The sequence below is a fragment of the Ambystoma mexicanum genome, chromosome 7q (genome assembly GCF_040938575.1).
Source record: "Ambystoma mexicanum isolate Mex_15411 chromosome 7q, UKY_AmexF1_1, whole genome shotgun sequence".
Classification (NCBI taxonomy): Eukaryota; Metazoa; Chordata; class Amphibia; order Caudata; family Ambystomatidae; genus Ambystoma; species Ambystoma mexicanum.
In genome coordinates, this window is record NC_090941.1 from 1010369570 (window position 1) to 1010389317 (window position 19748).

Sequence of the window (19748 nt, forward strand, 5' to 3'; positions counted from 1 at the left end):
CAGTACAGTTCAGTGGGGAACCCCAGGAGAGTAGGCCCATTAAGGGCATCCTGAAAACCTCTGCCCAGTTAGGTCAGTGGAGGGAGTACCCATCAAATCCTGGCAGCAAGGAGGAATCTGAAGACTCCTCTGAACTGCGCAGGACACAGGAGACCAGGTCCCCACATTCTGCCAGCCATTCCCAGGCTCGCAGAATCCGGGAAAACCTGGAAGATCAGACGGGAACCTCTGGGAGCAGTGCCTCTGAGTCCGAGGATGAATGGACAAGGGTTACCCGAACCAAAAAGGCCAATAAGGCAAAAAGGGCCTTGCTTAAGGACCCCTTAAAGCAGATTAAGGCGATCAGGAGCGTCATCACGCCTTACCATAAGAACGCTAAGTATTCTGTTTGGGAGCACTTAGAGTTGTTTGAACAAATGATGGAGACTTTCCATTTGAAGGACAGCCAAAGCTGTATTCAATATGTAAAGTGGACATTCTCCCCGGAATACTCCAGTTTCTTTGCGGGGCTGGAGGATCAAAATCATTTAAGATGGTCCACATATAAGGCGGCCATCCTGAAACATTTTTCTGTTCACAGAAATCCTCAAGAGGCTCGCAAGGCAGCCTACAATTTGCAATGTGGGGAGGATCAGGCCCCACAAGAATTTGTGCAGGAGTTAAAGCGTGCTTTTGCACAGACCACAAGAAGGGTGCGCACAGATAGTAGAGAGTTCATAAATACGTTTTTCCATGCCTTGCCCAAATACATCATGACCCAGCTCGTGAGGGATTTTCACGAGAAAAGATCCTTAGATTGGGTCATTGAACAGGCTACCCGGATCTATGAGGTGCAGAAACCGGTAGATAGCAAAAGTAATGCCCAGAAAAACCCCAAAGCCAACAGCACCCCTGCTGCTGCCAAGGTGGCAGAGGTAAAGGTCACCCCCGTTTTGGATTTGGAGATGGGGGGGCCTAAAAACCTACCTGCACCTAATAATGCTAGGCCCAGAAGGTCCTCGGGCCAGTCACAGACAGGGAGCCAGGGAGGCAGCCCCACAAATGGGGTCCCTCGCTCTCCTGATTATGTAAGTCCCCGTTACAAGGGAAACAGACCCATCCTGGGTTATGTGTGGACTCCTCCAGCCCAAGGGGGGAGATCCAGCCAAGCACCTAACCCAGGGAACTTCCCTCCTAACTTCCCACCGGAGGGCAGAAACTCTCCAAATCCTGGGCAGAACTTTTTCCCCAGGTATCCACCCAACTTTCAGCCCCAAAACCATCCATCCTTCTTTCCCCAATTCCCTGAGCCCAGACCACTGAATCCGGGAGAGGGGAGGCCAAGGGTGGAGGGGTACCCAAATCTTCCCAACCCGGGGTATTACCAGAGGAGGGATAGCTACCCTTCCCGGGATCAGCCCAGGGGAGAAAACAGGGCCCCGTATCAGCCTGAGCGGGTTTCCCAGTTAGAGCGCCAGGTTCAAAACATGGCGCGGGATATGGGTCATATACTGAGGGCGCAGCAGAACCCTCAGATCAGCATGCCGGCGCAGAACGCACCCAACTCTGGACCTGGTGCTCCAGAACAATGACGGGGGCAGCACCCCGATAACTCACCGGTTCCCAGGGAGGAGGCACAAGGGGAAGGGGGGTGTAAAGCCTTGGAGGAAGCTTCCTTCCTCACTTGTAAACAGCCCCTGGAAACCCAGGAACCGGAAACAAAATCTCTTGCCCCTGAAAGTCTGCCTCCTAAGGAGCAGAGGGGGGGTAGGAGAAACAAAAGACCCAAACAGACTCAGTTTGAGGAGGAGGTACAGATCTTCCAATTTGAGGGAGAGGGATCCTCAGAGGATCCTGAGAAAAGGATCTTCTCCTTCAGAGAGGGGGGAACTCCTCCCAAAGAAAAATGGGTCCCTAGGAATGCAAATCCAGACTGGGGAGATGTGGAGACTGAGCTACCGCCGCCCACCATCTCATCCCAGAACCAACAGCAAGAAAATCCCCTGGTTCAAACCCATCCTGGTGACTGCCTCCAAAAAGGGGGGGCAGCCCAGAACCGGAACCAGGGGAACCCACAATGGCTCTGATCTCCAGTTGCCAACTTTTTCTTTCAGATTCCCAAGGCTCTCCACAGAATTCTGCCCAAATCTCTTCGCTAGCGATGTCCAAAACCAGAAAGTTAGCCCACCAGTTGTCCAAAAATGTACATTACCTGTGCCCCCTTGAGGAGAAGGAGGGAAGATATTATGCCCCGGTACAAGTACAGGGGCAGGGTACAATCTCGGCACTGGTGGACACTGGATCTCAAGCTACCCTTCTGTCCAGAAGGGCCTTTGACGAACTGAATGCAGGAAGGGGAGAGAATTACCAAATTCCTCTCACCTCTCTTCCTGGACAACTACAGAACTTTGACGGGAAGGAAATTCCCGTTGAGGGGACTGCAGACTTGGACATTAAGATCGGGCGACACAAGTTGAAACACCCGGTCATAGTAGTGACTCCAGAGGGCACCCCTTGTTTACTGGGGAATGACCTCCTGAGAAGGTTGTCACCCCTAATAGATTGTGTAAACAAGGTCCTCTGGACCCAGGCTAGCCGACCAATAAAATTAAAACAGAGTGTCAACCATGTTAGTTTAAACGGCACCTGCCACATGGTTGAACAAAAATCTGACCAAGTAGAATTTCACTTCCAGAATAACCAAATTCCAGACGTGACAGTAATAGCAGTAGGACAACAGACTGGTGATGGAGGGTCCTCTCTATTTCTGAAAATCAACCTGCCTTCCAGTCTAAAGTGGTACTCCACGCTGGAAGGAAACACTCTGAGATTCTATACTAATCCACAATCTGAAACTCCCACTCCTATAGTCCAGAAAGATGTGAAATCAGCTCAAAGCCTGGCTGATATTCAGCAAATTGGAGAGCAGTTGTTCATCCCTGTTCAGTTAAATGATGGGAAGGACTCTGTTCTCGCTCGAGTGTGTGTGAACAACGGTAAGAGCTTCATCAGCGAAGCCATGTTCCGCCAACTCCCAAAAGATCCAGCCATTCCCACCTTCAAACTGATAGACAAATGGGAAATGGACCTGGAAGCACCTAATTCCAAACATCTCCTGCCAAGCAGGTGTATGCTCAAAATCTCAATTGGCAACAAGAGCATAGTCCACAATTGTTGGGTCGTGCGAGACGTCCCTGCCGCCTTTTACTTAGGCAGTGACATTCTCAATCGCTTTGCCATTAGTTTGGACCTAATAAACTTCAAAGCTTGGTCCCGATTAGCGGATAATCCCAGGGGCTTTGATGATCCAGAAAAAGCATTTAGGTCAGCTCAATTGCTACCTTATGCAGTTGAAATTCAGGTTAAAGAGGAAGTCACCATCCCAGAAAGGACCCGACAATTCTCCCTGGAAGTGAAAGTTAAAAGGGGACAAGAGTTGAAAAACCCTGATGCTTACATACATCTAAATGCTTCTCTCCAACAGCAAGGGTTGGGGGTAAACCCAACTCCATTAGTCAACATAGAACATGACACCATTCTAATAGAGGTGGATAACAGCGACTTAAAGAGTATTACTCTAGCCGCAGGCACCATTATTGGAATGGCGGTTGATGACCGACATTTCTCCATTGATCTTGTAAATGAACTGTTAGGACCAATCCCCAAGGACTGTGTTGACAGTGACAGTGAGGACAATACAACACCAGACAGGATTTTCACCCGGCATGGGGGGAACTTCCTGGTGTACACTTCCTGCCCCTATGGTAAGGAAGATGTGACGTGTGACTTCAGGAGGGATGAGGTGATTTTCCAGGTACATGAGGGCTGCCTTTCCCACCTGAAGCCTCCGGTCCAAATCAGCACTCTGACCAGGGACTTCTCCACCCAGCTGGAGGAGGCCGCGGAAATAGCCAAACCAGAAGTCTTTCCAGGCTTCAGGCAGATGGTGGAAGAGAGAGTCAACCTAGCTGATGCCTGTGTGACTCTGGAACAAAAGCAAAAGTTGAAACAAGTTTTCTTGGATTTCCAAGATCTCTTTGCGGTAGACTCATATGACTGTGGTCGCACTGACATCCACACAACAACAATCCCCACGGACCCTGGCATGACTCCTGTGTTTGTGAAGCAATATCGCTTGCCTCTCGCATCAATGGAGTCCCTTACTGAAATAATTAAGAACCTTGAGTCCCGGGGAATAATCCGTCCAGTCCACAGCACCTTCAATAATCCGGTGCTGGGAATATTGAAGCCAAACGGCCAGTGGAGACTCTGCGCCGACCTTAGGGAGCTCAACAAACGGGTCCATACTTCCCGATGGCCACTGCCCTACATTGACCAAGGGCTGGCCCAGATCCAGGGGTCACAGGTATTCACTGCAATAGACCTGACCAATGGATACTGGACTGTGCCTGTCAGTAGGGAGGACCAATACAAGCTGGCTTTTACCTTTGGGGGCCAGCAGTACACCTGGACCCGGACTCCCTTCGGATACCTCAACTCCGGCAATGAATTCAACATTTTTCTACACAAGGCCATGCCTGACTTGGGTGCAAGGGGTAACCTGGCTTATGTAGATGATGTCCTCATCAAAAGTTCATCTGTGGAGGAACACATAGCGGAGATCCGTTATGTTCTGACACAGTTGAGGGCCGCCGGAGCAAAACTTTCCTTTCAGAAAGCACAGTGGTGTAGAACCCGTGTTAATTTCCTGGGGCATGAGATTACTCCTCATGGCCTCTGTCCCCAGGAAAAGAAAGTGGAAGCACTTCAGAAACTGAAAGACCCCACAACTCTGCGGGAACTAAGGAGCCTCCTTGGACTGACTAATTACAGCAGAAAGTTCATTGAGGACTACGCAGAGATCACCAGACCCCTGATTCATCTCCTGAAGGGGGGGGTCAAGTGGGAATGGGGTCCAGAACAAGCCGAGGCGGTAAAACAACTCAAAAGAAGCCTCTCACAAGCGCCTTGCCTAGCTTACCCTGTCAGAAACAAGGAGTTCTTCCTGGAGACGGGGTTCTCTGATACGTGCTTGACGGCAGTATTATACCAAAAGCATGACAAGGTCAATAAAGTAATCTCCTATGCGAGCAAAACTTTATCCTCTGTGGAGGAAAAATTCAACGATTGTGAGAAGGCACTCCTGGCAACGGTGTGGGCATTGAAGAATTACCGCCCGTTTATCCAGGGGGAACACATTATAGTGGAGACTCCACACCAGCCTCTGCAATATCTCCAAAGTGACAGAATCCGGGCCGGAAATGTGAGTAATTCCCGAATTACTTCCTGGATTCTGTCAATGCAAGGCTTTCCTGTGGAGGTCAGATATGGCCAAAACAAGAAGAGTCCCCTCGCGCAAGGTCTGGCTGACTTGCATGATTGTGCCAGAGAAAACTGTCTCGAGGACGAAAGTCTGAAAATCAAGGACAACATGGAGGCATACCTTAATTCCCCACACAAAGTCTTTGAAGAAGACAAGTGTGAGGGAATGCCCACTGTATATGTGGATGGATGCTCTTACCATGTTGACAACAACGGGGAGAAAGAACTGGTGGCTGGCGTAGGGAATGCATGGGTGAATGAGTCCCCAGAACCCTCCGCTGGATACAAAATTGGTCCCCGAAGTAGTCAGGTGGCAGAATTGATGGCTGTGCATCAGGCCATCCTCACTGCTGTCCAGCATCAACTCCGCGAACTGGTCATAATCACAGATTCGGATTATGTACGGAACGGGTTCGTGGAGCACCTGGTTAATTGGAAAACCAGAGGCATGTTATGTGCTAACAACAAACCCTTGAAACATGGGAAGTTGATCCAAAACATTGATGATCTGGTCACCTCGAATGATATGACCATCTATTGGAAAAAGATCAAGGGTCATTCTAAAGTAGAGGGACCAGACAAAACTGGAAATGACTTAGCTGATCAGCTGGCCAAAACCGGGGCCATCCAAGGGGATCTAATTGAGATTGAGTCCCTGTTGGGGGAAATCCAGGTCACTGCCATCACTAGGTCCCAGACAAATGCTCACAACAACCTTTCAATTGCACAATGGAGTAAGGAGACCCCTGATGCTGATTTGATTACTGCTCAAAAGGGGGATCCAATTATTGGTAAATTTTACCAGCACCTTGAGGACCCTGAGAACTTTCCCCTGACGGATACCGATTACATTGGGAAAGAGGACCTAAGAGTGTTGATGAAATGTCCAAAAATGTTCCGGATCCAAGACGGTTTGTTGGTAAGGAAATCCAAAGCTGGCCACGATCAGTGGGTGGTTCCTACCTCATTCCGAAGCCTGATGTTAAGTCACGCCCATGATGCGGCCACCGCCGGTCATAGGGGGTTTCACACAACATTGGAAATCTTAAGAGAGGTTGCATACTGGCCACACATGGGGCAGGACCTCGACCAATACTTGAAGGGGTGTCTTGTGTGTGCACAATTTCAGCCATCATCCCTCACGCACCGCGCGCCTCTCCAAAAGAGGGGAATGACACTGCCATGGTCAGATTTACAAATCGACTTTGTAGGCCCTGTGATTCGCTCGGCTAGGGGGAATAAGTACATGTTGACCGTGACATGCTTGTTTACCAAGTGGGTGGAATGTCTCCCAGCCCCAAATTGCAAGGCAGAAACTGCAGCTGCCTTGATGATTAACCACATCTTTTCCCGTTTTGGTCTACCTCAAAGGATTGAGTCAGACAGAGGTAGCCACTTCACCAGTGAAGTAATGACAAAGATGTGGGAGATACTGGGGGTCAAGAGAAAGCTGCATATTGCTTATAGACCAGCTTCTTCTGGGGCAGTAGAGAGATATAACCGAACCATTGTGAGCATATTAAAGAAGTTTGTGGCAGATTCTGGGCCAAGTTGGGATATCCGATTACCTCTGGTCCTAATGGCCATCAGATCTACCCCTTCATCTGCAACCAAAATGTCACCATTTGAGTTGATGACTGGGCGCAAGATGGTGCTTCCTCAGCATTTGCTTTACAGGACCCAAGAGCAGACACTGATAAATGCCTCCACTACTCATGAGTATGTAGAGAATTTAAGGAAACACCTCCAACATGCTTTTGCTTATGCTCAGCGGAATCTAGAAAGATCAGCTGATAGCATGAAGACCCATTATGACCTGAAAACTTCCAGGAAGGAATATCAGGTGGGAGACCGGGTCTATCTATACAACTTCCAAAGGAACCAGGCCAAGCAGCGCAAATTTTTGCCTACATGGAAGGGACCCTTTGAGGTCATCGACAAGATCTCCCCTGTGGCCTACAAAATCCACATCCCCAAAGGTCCTTTGGCAGCGGGAGAAGACAAGTGGGTCCACATAAACCAGTTGAAATGTTGCCATCCCAGGCACGCTCTGCAACAACTGGAGGAATCCTCTGGAATCCTAGCGGGTACTGTATCAGACTAATTCTGTTCCAATCATAAAACATACCACATCTAGTCTCTAAAATATTGTGATTTGCATGAAACTGTCTCTTAGTTATACTGTTTTTTTTTTTTTCAAAATAAGAATGTAATGTTTCGTGATGATGAAATGCATATGCTGCCCCACTATCTCAACGGTGGTGGAAAAACGTCTATGAATAGGTATTGCCGCTCTTCCTTTGTCGTCCTAGGAGAAAGAAAACCTTGAGACGGGCCAAGGAGGACGATCCGGAGACCGGGAGCTGAGACGCAACGGGCTCGGGGTACCGCCCAATATTCCCATCAGGACCGGCGAGGAGAACCGATCGATCCGACCGGATGGAGGAAAAGATGCTGAACTGTGCAATCTATTGGAAGAAGATGAGGAAACATCCCAGATCTTGCGAGTCCCATCAGTGAAACCGAATGGCCATCGCAAGAGGGGGGCTTGTGGGATGTATTTACCCATGCATCCGAGCCCTACCTCAAAACTGTGCAGTACTGACATGAAAACATCATGATGGCCAGAGCTTCCCAGAAAATGCACAGGGAAATGCAGGAAGAATAGGCTGCCACCCATTTTTGCCGATGTTATGGGCACAGAAGGACACTGCCTAAAACCACCATTGGACTACCCGCACAGTAGTCTGAAACCATTGGGAATGGCAATGCTGATTGCCAAATGCAACTAGAATTGTGGGGAATTCATTCTTAAATCCCAAAAATGGGTGCAGTACCAGTACTCACCACTATCCAAAAGCCGGCAATTTAAAACAACACCAGATTTTACTTTTTTGTAGAAAACTGAATAAATGAACCCAAAACATGGCAAAGAAAGACTTACTAAGAGGTGGATCCAATGTAAAGTTATATTCTGAAGTGACTTGAAGGTTTATAACAAGACTGGCTGAGCTGGGGATTTCAACAGTTTAAGTAAATTTGGACTGAAAGACATTAAAAATCTCAAGGTTTAAGAGAAATGAGTGACCTACTTTTGAGTGTCACGTAGGTTGCAATTGTTTAAATGTCATAGTTTTAAACTTAGAATCAGCATTCTAGCTGCATATGTAAAAATGTTTAGTTTATTTGAATGCAGGAACTGGGGAACAAAAAGTGACATTTTATCTGAAACTGGCTTAAAGAGATTCCAATTCTGCCTGGCAACTACCCCCATCAGGAGTGAAACTTGAGTCACAGCTGTGTTCCCAGGCCTAGCTGCCCTTTTGCTGCTCACACTAAGGATATGCCATCTATCTGATAATTGAATTACCTGTGCTCTGCAGGAAAGTGAACAAAGCCCTGTCCTGGCTCAGGCAAAGGTTTTATTGGCAGGAGTCGTAAATGGTCGTAAAAAGTGGCTTCCTCCTGAGGAAAGGGGAGGAGCACTGCCTGTGAGAGCAAGCTGGCTTGGCAGAACTGGATAAACCAGTATTTCTACCTTGTGCTGAGAGGAAACCACACCCCTTTGGAGCCAGAACATAACTTTAAAAAGATGAATAACTCATAGAGCGGACATGTGAAAATTTTATAAATGACACCATAACTCTTGTGATTTTTCTGCCCACATTTTAAGAGGTTTTTCGACCCGGTGGCATGTTCAGGGGGGTGTTAGCGGAAAAGTGGATATTACTCTAAATGTATGCATGTTAAAAGTCTGAAACTTCATCAAGTAATGTCCATACTCCCTGCGCACATGTATGTAAAGTTGGGTCAATGTCAGAAATTGAAAAATCAGTTAAAAAGTCAATTATGTGCCATTTCTGAATGCAAGCTCTTAGAAACAGCAGATTTGGACAGAGACATGGCTAAATTCAGCCACACCATGTATATGTAATTTCAAGCAACTGTGTAACTGTGAAATATGTCTTTTATTATCAAATATAGAATGTGTGCAATCTGACAGAGGAGTGTCCTATCTGCAAGCCATAAAATGACATCCCTCTGACTCACAGTTCATTCCCCAATCAAATGATAAATGGAAGTTTGACCAATTAGAAGCTGAGAGAGAGGTAGGGTCAGTGATGCTAGAACACACCCACATTCTAAACACATAAAAGCAGACAGACAGGACAGATAGGGACCTTCAATTCCATTTGCTGCAACGCGCTCTGCCGGACCATACAACATCCAGAGATCCAGACTTCAAATTCATAAACCTCCAGAGAGCCAAACTAGAGACTTCAATCTATCCAGAACTAAGAGACCAGACCAGAGAGAAAGCAGTGCTGTACCCAGAGAGACCCAGACCAGCAGAGAGAGCTGACCCAGATCACTGTGAAGTGCAGAGGCCAGACCAGACCAGAGTCCAGTTTAAAACCCTGACCAGATCCGTGACGAGGCCCATTTAATTCAAGAATATAGTGTGAGTACCCAGCAGAACTGTGTAGATCCAATCTCTTAGTTAAAATCATATAATTCAATCTATTTAACCTAAGTAGAACTGCCTCCTAACTGTCACCTGTCATTTGCAAAGCTGTCACTTGTCATTTCCTAGTTGCAAGCTGCACTTGTCTTTTTGAACTTTAAAATTTCAAATCTGAAAAACGACCTTTATTTAATCGCTCATATCTCCGCAACCGTTTGTGCTAGAGACTTGCAGTAACTTTCATTTGGAAGATGAGATCCTAGGCTTTCCTAGGACCCCAAAACGATAGAGATAGTCCTTGTGGTTCCTCTGTAATAGCACTCGGCGCATCCGCGAATTTTGCCGCGATTTGCAAATTTCTTCATGTTTAAAAACTGCTGCTGCTTGCCTTCCATTTGCCAGAAATTCGTTTAACCTGCTAATCATTCCTGAATCATTGCAAGAGTGAGCCTGAGCTAATATTAACTAGATACCACTCACCCTGAACCTCTGAAAGGGAATTAAAAGCATTTTTAGCATATTTTTTAATTCATTGCCAGCACATATCAAAGCAATTTGGGCCTGTGTTTTCAAACTTCTGTAGTCTAAGCTTGCTGGGGTGAACTGAATCACATTTGATTGCATTTCTGAGAACTGTGTGTTTTCCTTCCATTTCCTTGTATTGCATAAAGAGGAGGGGATTGCCAGAGAAAAGTGATTACATTGTTTGGTTGAAATCATATTGAGTATTTTCTGTACTACATTCATTGAATATTGCATCCACCTGAGCTTACATAAAGCATCCTCTACCACATTATACTTTTGTTCCTATTTACCAGTGTGCTACCTTATCCATTTCATGTCAACTCATTAGTGATTATAAGAAGTGTGCTAGTGCCAGATTCTCCGTTGTTGATCTTTATCATATCAGATTAAGTGTGCTATTCAATTATTAATTTATTATAAAGTGTGATATATATATTTTAAATTATCAAATAAACCTTTTAAACTTGCAAAACAGAACTACTTCTTGGCTCAGTGGGGTCAGGGGGATTCCAAGAGAGGGGTGTTATATAGGGGTAGTCATCCAGAACGCATGAACTGGACATAAAGATATATCAATAAGGGTTTTCATTCAGTATTCTAGACTAGGCGTTAACTTAGCTGTAGTGCTGAATTGAATCCTCTTACAGGCAAGGTAGATGTTGAAAAGCCAAGGCGAGAGGATAGAGTGTGATGTAGCAGAGAAAAGGGCCCAGTTGAACCTGGGATGGTCGGTCAGAGAGGAAGAAGGACCACCACGTTGGAGCCAGGTCCTTGATGCCAAGGGTATCACGGAGCCTATTTATAAGGGTCAACTTTCATTGGTCTCATCATTAAGCCTGCTTAGTACCCTCCACAAGACATGACTACCAGTGTCAGATCCTCTGCCTGCCCCACCTGACCCTATTTCCATATTCTTGTCCTCCCCGTGTCTGGCATTTACATCCTGTTCCACCGTGTGTTACCACTCCTTCTCCCTGTCCTCATTCTGCCTCCTCCTGCTGTTCCACCAGTTTATGTCTCGCATCTGCTGTCTGGTGTTCATCCTCCTGCACCAAAACCACCTCTTCATGGTCCCGCTCCTTCTGCTCTTCAATCTCTGCCGACTAGTGTTCTACAGTGTGATACCCCCCCACCTTTGACACCTCCTTTTTCACTTCCTGCAGACCATTCATCTCTGCCTCAATGGGTTTTGCTTAATGCCAACCCCTCCTCCTCACCCAAAGATGACATTTTCCCAAAGCGATCCATGTGTTCTGGAGCAGTTGTTGGAGGCACTTAAGGAAAGAATTTCACAAAGGGTTTCCAGTACAAAGGGCATAATTGCTGGTGTCTTTTTTTCTGTTTTTGGGGAGATGCAAGGAACATGGATTAAAATCACAAAGTGATTCAAAAAGGCTTTCTTTTATTCTAATGTATTTCTCTTTTTGGGGTGGTTGGTTGAAAGAGGAGGAAAAGGCAGTCGAAGAACAAACAACCAGCACAGACTTCACAAAGGGTTTCTCCAAGGCAGAGACATAATTTGGGCAGTATATTTGGCTGCCAGTGGATCACATAAGATCTTGGGTGACTACCCAAAATGGAAGGCAATATTCTCCTTGCGGTTCAGTCATCTTTATCCATGACTTTGCCTTACCAAGAGCAACTCATTTTACCACTGTCCAGAATGGTGCCTTGCTGCAAGTGTCAATCATACAAGGCTACAGTCTTAACCTGCCCAGATGTTGCATTTGTTAGTTTTATAGTTTGAGCTTTCAACTTTGACTCACACCTGTGCGACACAGCCAGTAGATTAATCCTCTGAATGCCTCCGATTGTATATGACATCTTTAATTAGAGTAGCAGGTTTAGCGATATTATCTGGGGTCTACTTTTAAGTAAGGAGCTCTCTGTTGCATACCTGTTTCAGAAATGTAGTTATGATATGATATGATAGTTTATTTATATAGCGCCTATATACAATGTGTCTCAAAGCGCTTCAAGGCAAGGGAGGGAACAGGGGAAATACAATGACATTCTTACAGGCCATGAACAGTAAGGATGTGAAATTAACTATCGTACTCGGCCTGACGACATTTCAGATAGTGCAAGAGCTAAGACATAGATAAGGAAGGGAGGGGGAGAGTGGGAATGAAATGGAAACAGACAGGCGACTACTGTACTAGGCCTGACGACATTTCTGGTAGAGCCGGAGAAAAACCAAAGGTGAGGGAGAGGGGTGCAGAAAGGGAGGGGAGGAACAAAACAAGCGACTATCAGACTACGCCTGACAACATTTCAGATAGTGGTGGAGGGGGGAACCGGGGGTTATGGCAGACTACAACTCTGTGGGTGGCATCTTGGGCATGGAGCTGTATTTGAGGATGCTTGCTAAGCCCGTTTTATGTGGGAGGGGAGTAAGTCACTCCTAGGCCCAGTAATGCAATTCACTTAAGGTTTCCTAGGCAAATCCCCTCGAATTTTGCTCCAGTCGTAGAACGCATCAGCAGCTTGTCAAACCTTTGCAAACATGTCTGGTGTGGGGCTAATCCGTGGAATGCAGAGGACAGCAAGACTAAAGGTAGGGTCAATGTAGAAGAGTGGCATACCCAAAAGAGAAGCACGCTAGTGAGATACACACCAAGTTGAACAAAAAAAGCCTCCTTAAGAATTTGCCAGAATGACCTGAGGCAGTTCTGGCAAATTATCTTGCCTATATCTCGCCCTGTAGCTTCTACAGTTCAGGAAGGAGCTCAAGACCCCCCTCTTCAAGGAATGGCTGCTTCCTAACACCTAGCTCCACATGCCCTCCACTCCCCATCCTACGTGAGGCTGGTTGATCTGCACCCCCCAGTTTCCTTCCCTGGTTGCTTGTAGATCCTTTGTGGACAAATTGCCCCCTTCCATTGTTAGCTCTGCACTTTTATCTATGCTTTCCTCACTGATTGTAAAGCGCTCTGTTCCTCCCCAAAACTCGGTCCATGCTCGGTCCATGATCAATAAATACCCTAATAATGATAATAATAATATTCATGATAATAACAATTTTTATTATTATAATAGTAATAATAAAGTTGCAGTAAGCAGGCCAGAAAATCAAAAGAAATATTGGATAGAATGTAAAGTTTAAAATGACAGTTTTGAAACAGGAGACTTTCGGCCTCGTTATGAGGTGAGCGGTCATGGTGAAACAGGTGGTATTTCCTAATGGAATATTAACAAAATTGAGTTTTGAGACCCACAAACAAAAAGGACCAGATTGCAGCCTGGGCTAATACTTCCACTTGCAATGGTGATGTTGATCCCGGGCGGTATGGCCACATGCAGTGATACCGCCTGCCACCAATAGAGTCCAGTAGGTCCCCAAAAGGGGGGCATAACTCATAATCTAAATACAGCAATGAATTACTATTAAGCCATATGATAACCGTAAATAACCAGAGGTAATAATGCCACAGTCGTAATGAGGCCATATTTTGGCAAACATAGAGGATGTTCATGTTGTTCTATTGCTTTTGGTAAAGAAGGCACGCAGGGTGCTAGTGGTCGCGTTTGTTGCTTCATAAAAGAGGGTGGGTGGGACATTATATTCCTTGCACTTTGCATGTTGCGCAAGAAATGCATCAAACTGCAAATTGCTTTAGCAGGGGTCGACTGGCCTGTAGGGTTCTCTGGAGATTTCCCAGTGGGCCTCTGCATCCTGTGTGGCTACCCATTGTATTTCCAAATGTTCTCATAGGAAAAGAGTTGGGCTTGCTGAAAACATGAGGCTTCTTGTATTTCCAAGCACTCTTTTGGTTCCCAGTCCACCCCTGTGCTTTAGTGGACATTTTATTTTTACTCACTATAAAGGACAACATCCACCGTTAGACAACCGGCGAGTAACGGAGGCCATTTTGTTGAAGGCATGCCACTGCTTGTCTTTCGCTCAAGGCTATATACTGCCACAGTTATGAAATGGCCGGCCGCTGCGATTTGTCCCTGATTCGTGGCAGCTTTTCTTTTGCCCCGTGCCCTTCGCCTCGCCTCTCTCCAGTAAGGCCCCTCGTGATCGCTCGGTAATAGCCGCCTCGCGCGCGCAAGGTTTGGTTTTTCAGCGGAGAGTGCTGTGTTGCGCAGTTACATAATCACATTCACTGAGTCACTGCCTTTCAGGCAGCAGAAAGGAAAAATCAATCGGCCTGGCCTTCTGCTCAAAATATTTAGGTCATTAAATGAGAAATCTGGCGGTGAGAGCAGCATCGTTCATGTGACTGGCGATGCAGGTTCAGCGCTATGCCTGGCTTCGCTCTAATTGAGCCTTTTACAATAAAATATCTACAGAAAGATATCGGGTGGCAGACAATTGATGCTGCCAATAACATGAAAAGGATGAGTCCGCTGAGACCACTCTGTGCCACAGAAAGATTTGACAATACGCTCTTCCATGGCAGCTGCGGGTCACTTCAGAGAGGGGCATAGTTTCCATAAAACCTGTATTTTTCTTGAAGTAATTATGTATGATATGACAGTTTTTTATAACGCGCTTAATACCCAGAGGTTTCTATGCGCGGACCGGGGTTCGAACCTGTGGTGCTTCGTGTCGTCTTGCTTGCAGTGGCCGAAGTGTATGAAAAGAAGTAGTGGAACTATGTTCCCTGCTGGCCTGCACCCACTCCCCACAAACCCCATCACCACGCCCCCTCCCACACACAATACAAACGCCCAAACACATGCGCCTGCTGTTTAAGGGAATGTTCACTGCAGTGCACTGAAAGTGAAAGTTTCAACTTCTTCCTACACTTTCATTTTAAAGCAAAACCGTTCTGGAACGGTTTCTTTTTAAAATAAAAGTATAGGAACAGTAAAGCTTAATTTAAAAAAAAGTAGAGGAACAGTGCTCCCGCTCACTTCGACCACTGCTTGCTTCTAAGGCGAGCAGGTTGCCCCTGATCTATCCTCCAGAGAATGGGATCAATTCTTGCAGCATAAGTTATAATGATATTACAAGTCACTGAGGAGTTTAATAATTAAATACAGCAACAAGGGATGAAGGCCGAGTGTCTTTGATCACAGATCTCTGAGGTGACTTGCAGTGTCCTGATTACATACGATGGGAGGTATTTTACCACTTACAATGAATGCCCACACACTGTCAGCGCCTTTAATCCCTGGCCTCTGGCTTAATGTATTGTAAAAGCATTCCAGGTTCTAATGCATAGAATCAATATAAAATGAGCTTCAATAAGAAAATGTATATATATATATATATATATATATATATATATATATATATATATATATATATATATATATATATATATATATATATATATATATATATATATATATTGGGTTTTAAAATAAGCAATAACCTGTAGAATATTCCTCTCTTGTTTTAAAGTCCAGATTTGCACAAAATAGATACGCTACCAAAAACAGATCCAAACAGTTAATGGTTAGAGAAATCGATTTTGCAAGAAAGCAATTAAAAGGATGTGTCACCGCTTTAAATAAAGGGGATGTTCACTCAAAAATATTATTGTTTAAAAATAGTACCCATTACTAAAAATGTATGTGAACATATATATTTCTTAAAGTTCATATAAAACATTTTCTGCAAAATGTGCCTCCAACTCCTGCTTTTCAGGGACGTGGAGGCATCCATTTTGCATTCAGAAACCAAGCAGGAGCCCCCTACTGGGAGCCTAAGCGTGTTGCAGCCTGACAGCCGAGAATGAAATGACACGTTCACAGGACAGTCAGTCCTATGAATGGAAATCCTGATAGAGCGAACCAACACTTATCAAATCTGGAAAGCGTCTGTTTTCTGTATTAGGATGGCATTCATAGGACTGAGTGTCCTGTGCACGTGCGAGCGAGGCAAACACGTCCTCTTTATTTAACAGGACCTGTTTGTCACACTCCTTCAAAAGGACTCTTGTCATGTTGTATAGGGTTAGCCTTTTCAACCATGCGACCAGGGTGCTAATCCTTGTCTTTATTTTTTCTGGATGCTTACAATGTTGTTTTAAAAAAATAATATTTTAAGCACCATAAAAAAATAAAAAGAAAAGCCAGGAACTTCATTCCAGACCATGTGACTAAAGGAGCAAGCCCGTCATCACTGGACCACTGGAGTCCCTGCTAATCACATGGACTCATTGCCGTGTTGTTAAACATTTCCCCACCCACAACCCCCTTCCCACCTCTACACACGCATCCTCACCACACCTATGTACACAGACAGATATACGCACACACACATACATTCCCAAACGTACCTCTCACTCCCGCGACGAGTCCGCTGGGGCTCCGTGCGGTGACGCAGTGGTCTTTCTAAATCGGTATTCTTTCATTTCAGAAAAAAGAAAAACGTCTGTTGACCTAGTACCATTGCCATTTCACAGCTACAGAGATAGACTTCACACGTCCCCTCGTGTTGTCTAAATCCTTAGCTGCTTTCATAGTACGCCTTGCTGTGTGTTCTGTTTTTAGGTGCATCAAATATTTATTTTTTTAAATACCAAATTTGATGGACCATAGAAAGACAGGTTGGTATTCAAATTTGGGTCAAGTGGTTTAAAGTGCTAGCCCTCAACCACTGGACCATAAGATAAAATGTATAAGAGCAAGACAAGCATGCCCTGTTAAATGAACAGGACGTGTTTGCCTTGTTCACACGTTCACAGGACAGGCATTCATTTGAAGGCCATCCTAGTACAGTGAAGAAACGCTTTTCAGATTTTTCTGAAAAGTGTTTCTTGTGTTAGGATTGGCATTCCTATGAATGCTGCCCTGTTACAGTTTTTCAATCTCTGCTCTCCGGCAGTAACAAGTTATGGCTCCCAGTAAGGGGCTCCTGCCTGATTACTGCTGCAAGAGCAGAGAATTCAAATTATACTTAAAAGTGTTACTCCTCACAAAATGGATGCCTCCAATTAAGAACTTGGAGGCACATTTTGAAACTTATTTTTCATAGGAACTTCAAAAGTATATGGTAACATCCATTTCATTCTTAATTATGGGCAATATTTTTAAACAATACCATTTTTGAGTGAACTTCCCCGTTCAGTGCTGCAGTGGCAGCTGGAATTCTGCTCTGCCTGGCCTAGAGCAGCAGCAATTGCAATTTCACAACTGAAGCGCAATAACTGAGTACAGAGCAGTACTTATATGTTCTTATTACAGGTCAGTAGTGATGTCACAACTAACTTGTAATAGAAAATGCATAGACTTGCAGGCTGCCATGTATTATATTACGATAAATGGGAGGATAGTTGCTATTGTCCATTAAGATTATGGTAAATTGACTTTGACGATTATTTTGCAGATACAGAACTAATTTATAACCCATTTATGTACAGTTGCAGCTGGTTCCTTCTGGCTTAACCCTTCCCCTGCTCCCTCTAATCCAGTCACATCCTTCATCTCTCATCTCTCCACCGTACCCTACTCACACAATGAACCGTGACACGCGGCAGCACGCAGTCTGCAAACGCACTGCAATAATGGAGTAACGCCACTGTCCACTTCGCTTGCCCTATCGCACACACCGCACCAGTGGTACGGCGTTACAATGCTTACTTAAAAGGTTCAGCCTTTGCTCGCCCCTCTGGATGAAACACACACCCAGGGCCTTTCAGCCTCCACCCGCCAAGAAGTATACCGACACTCAGGACTTGGTACTTCCACGCTGCAAGCATCAACAGCACAGGATCCGCATCTGCCTTACCCTCCATCCATTTCGCAAGCTCCGCCCATTCTTCTCTTGCCGCACCACGCGCAGTAAGGCTGCCAAAACTGCAGAAATGGGCTGCACAAGAGAAATTTATAGTATGTATCTGTACGTTACGTGGCATTTGCATCTACCATTGACATGGCGTTGTAGTGCTGTGAGATAGCACAGAGCGCAGGGTTGCGCTGTTCTGTGTTTGCTGTCAACTGTGGTCTGTTCATTGCATTACAAATAGTGCATACATAGGGATTCAGAAATGGCATTGAGATATCACTGGGTGGAAGAATTGACCAATGTATTCATATCAAGATCTAGCCATCATCAGTGTCCTTAGCACAGTAGTCCTGCTGATTAGGATGTGCAGGGGGGCGAGTGGTGAGTGTCATGGTATGTCTGGCTAATGCTGGCAGCGTGACTGGATGCATTGTCTTGGGTCCAGGTCTTTGTGGCAACAGGGCAATGCCCGAACCAAAAATGCAAAATGCTTGTGCGGGCCGGTTTTCTGGGTCAGAGTGGCCCACCTTTTTGGACCAGGTGGGCCAGTTTGATGAATTATCTCACAAATGCGGCTAGTAGTTTTGACACCCAGAGTTTTAATACCCAGAGGTTTCTAAGTACGGACCGGGATCAAACCTGTGTTGCGTTATCTTGCTTCCAAGGCGATCGTGTTGTCCCTGTGCTATCCTCTCGGTCCCTCCTAGGTATGAGAGGATGTGCAGCTCGTAAGGTACGATTCCGCCTCCCCCTTTGCGTCTGCCATCCAATAACGTAAGCATTCATGCCAGCATGACATGTTCATGATGGTGTAAATGCTATGGATTCCTTTAGAATCGACCTGCTTTTTAAACCAGCAAAAAGCAAGCATATTCCATAGGAATCAATTCGAAATGCTGCCTGTCCTGCGTACAAGGCAGAAGTTTACTCAATTTGCATGGTGGAGTGTAAAAGAGTGGCATAGAGTATACTGTTGTGTCTGGCTCGGGGACACCCGGACCAGACACGTAGTTGCTGGGGGCACTCAGCCAGACCGTTCATGCTGCCGTCACGCGGCCTCACTATAACAAGGGATACAACCTGTTGGGATCACCCGACCGTGCACATGTGCTGGGATCACCCAGCCCGACCAAACCTTGGCTCTGTGGGAACACGGGCCAAGGCAACTGCAGAGACCGGGATCACACAGCAGGCACAACAAAAAAATGACCACTGACACCGGGCTGACACTCTGGGAGACTGCTGCTGCGCTGCTTCACGTGCGGGCAGAGGCCCCTTTTATTAACCACAGTCATGACAGTCATGACTCATATCCTTCAAAGGGCTTTATCTTAAAGGGGCAACACCATATCCACTACCATTTTACGCTCTCTTTTTCCATACGTACAAATATCGAACATTACGCAGAGGAGACCTGTTAACACCACATTCTAAACGTCAAAGTCACCTCAGCGTAACTTACATACTCAGACCCTCCAAATATGTAAACAGCTTCAAGGTGCAAGTTTGTGTTGTTTGAAAGGATTTCTTGTCCAGATTCAGTTCACTACCAGTCGGAGGGTGAGACGCAGAGGTGTTGCAAGGGTGGCCTTAGGGGGCTATAGCTCCGGGTCTTTTGGTTGTATCCCTGGATAGAATCTCAGGGTCTACAACCAAAAGGCTAGCTAGCCCCTAGTCCCGACAATCCCGACATTAGTGTAGCCCCGGATCTTTTCCAGACCTAGCAACACCCCTGGTGAGACGGCACGCTGGCTGAAGAGCGCACTCACC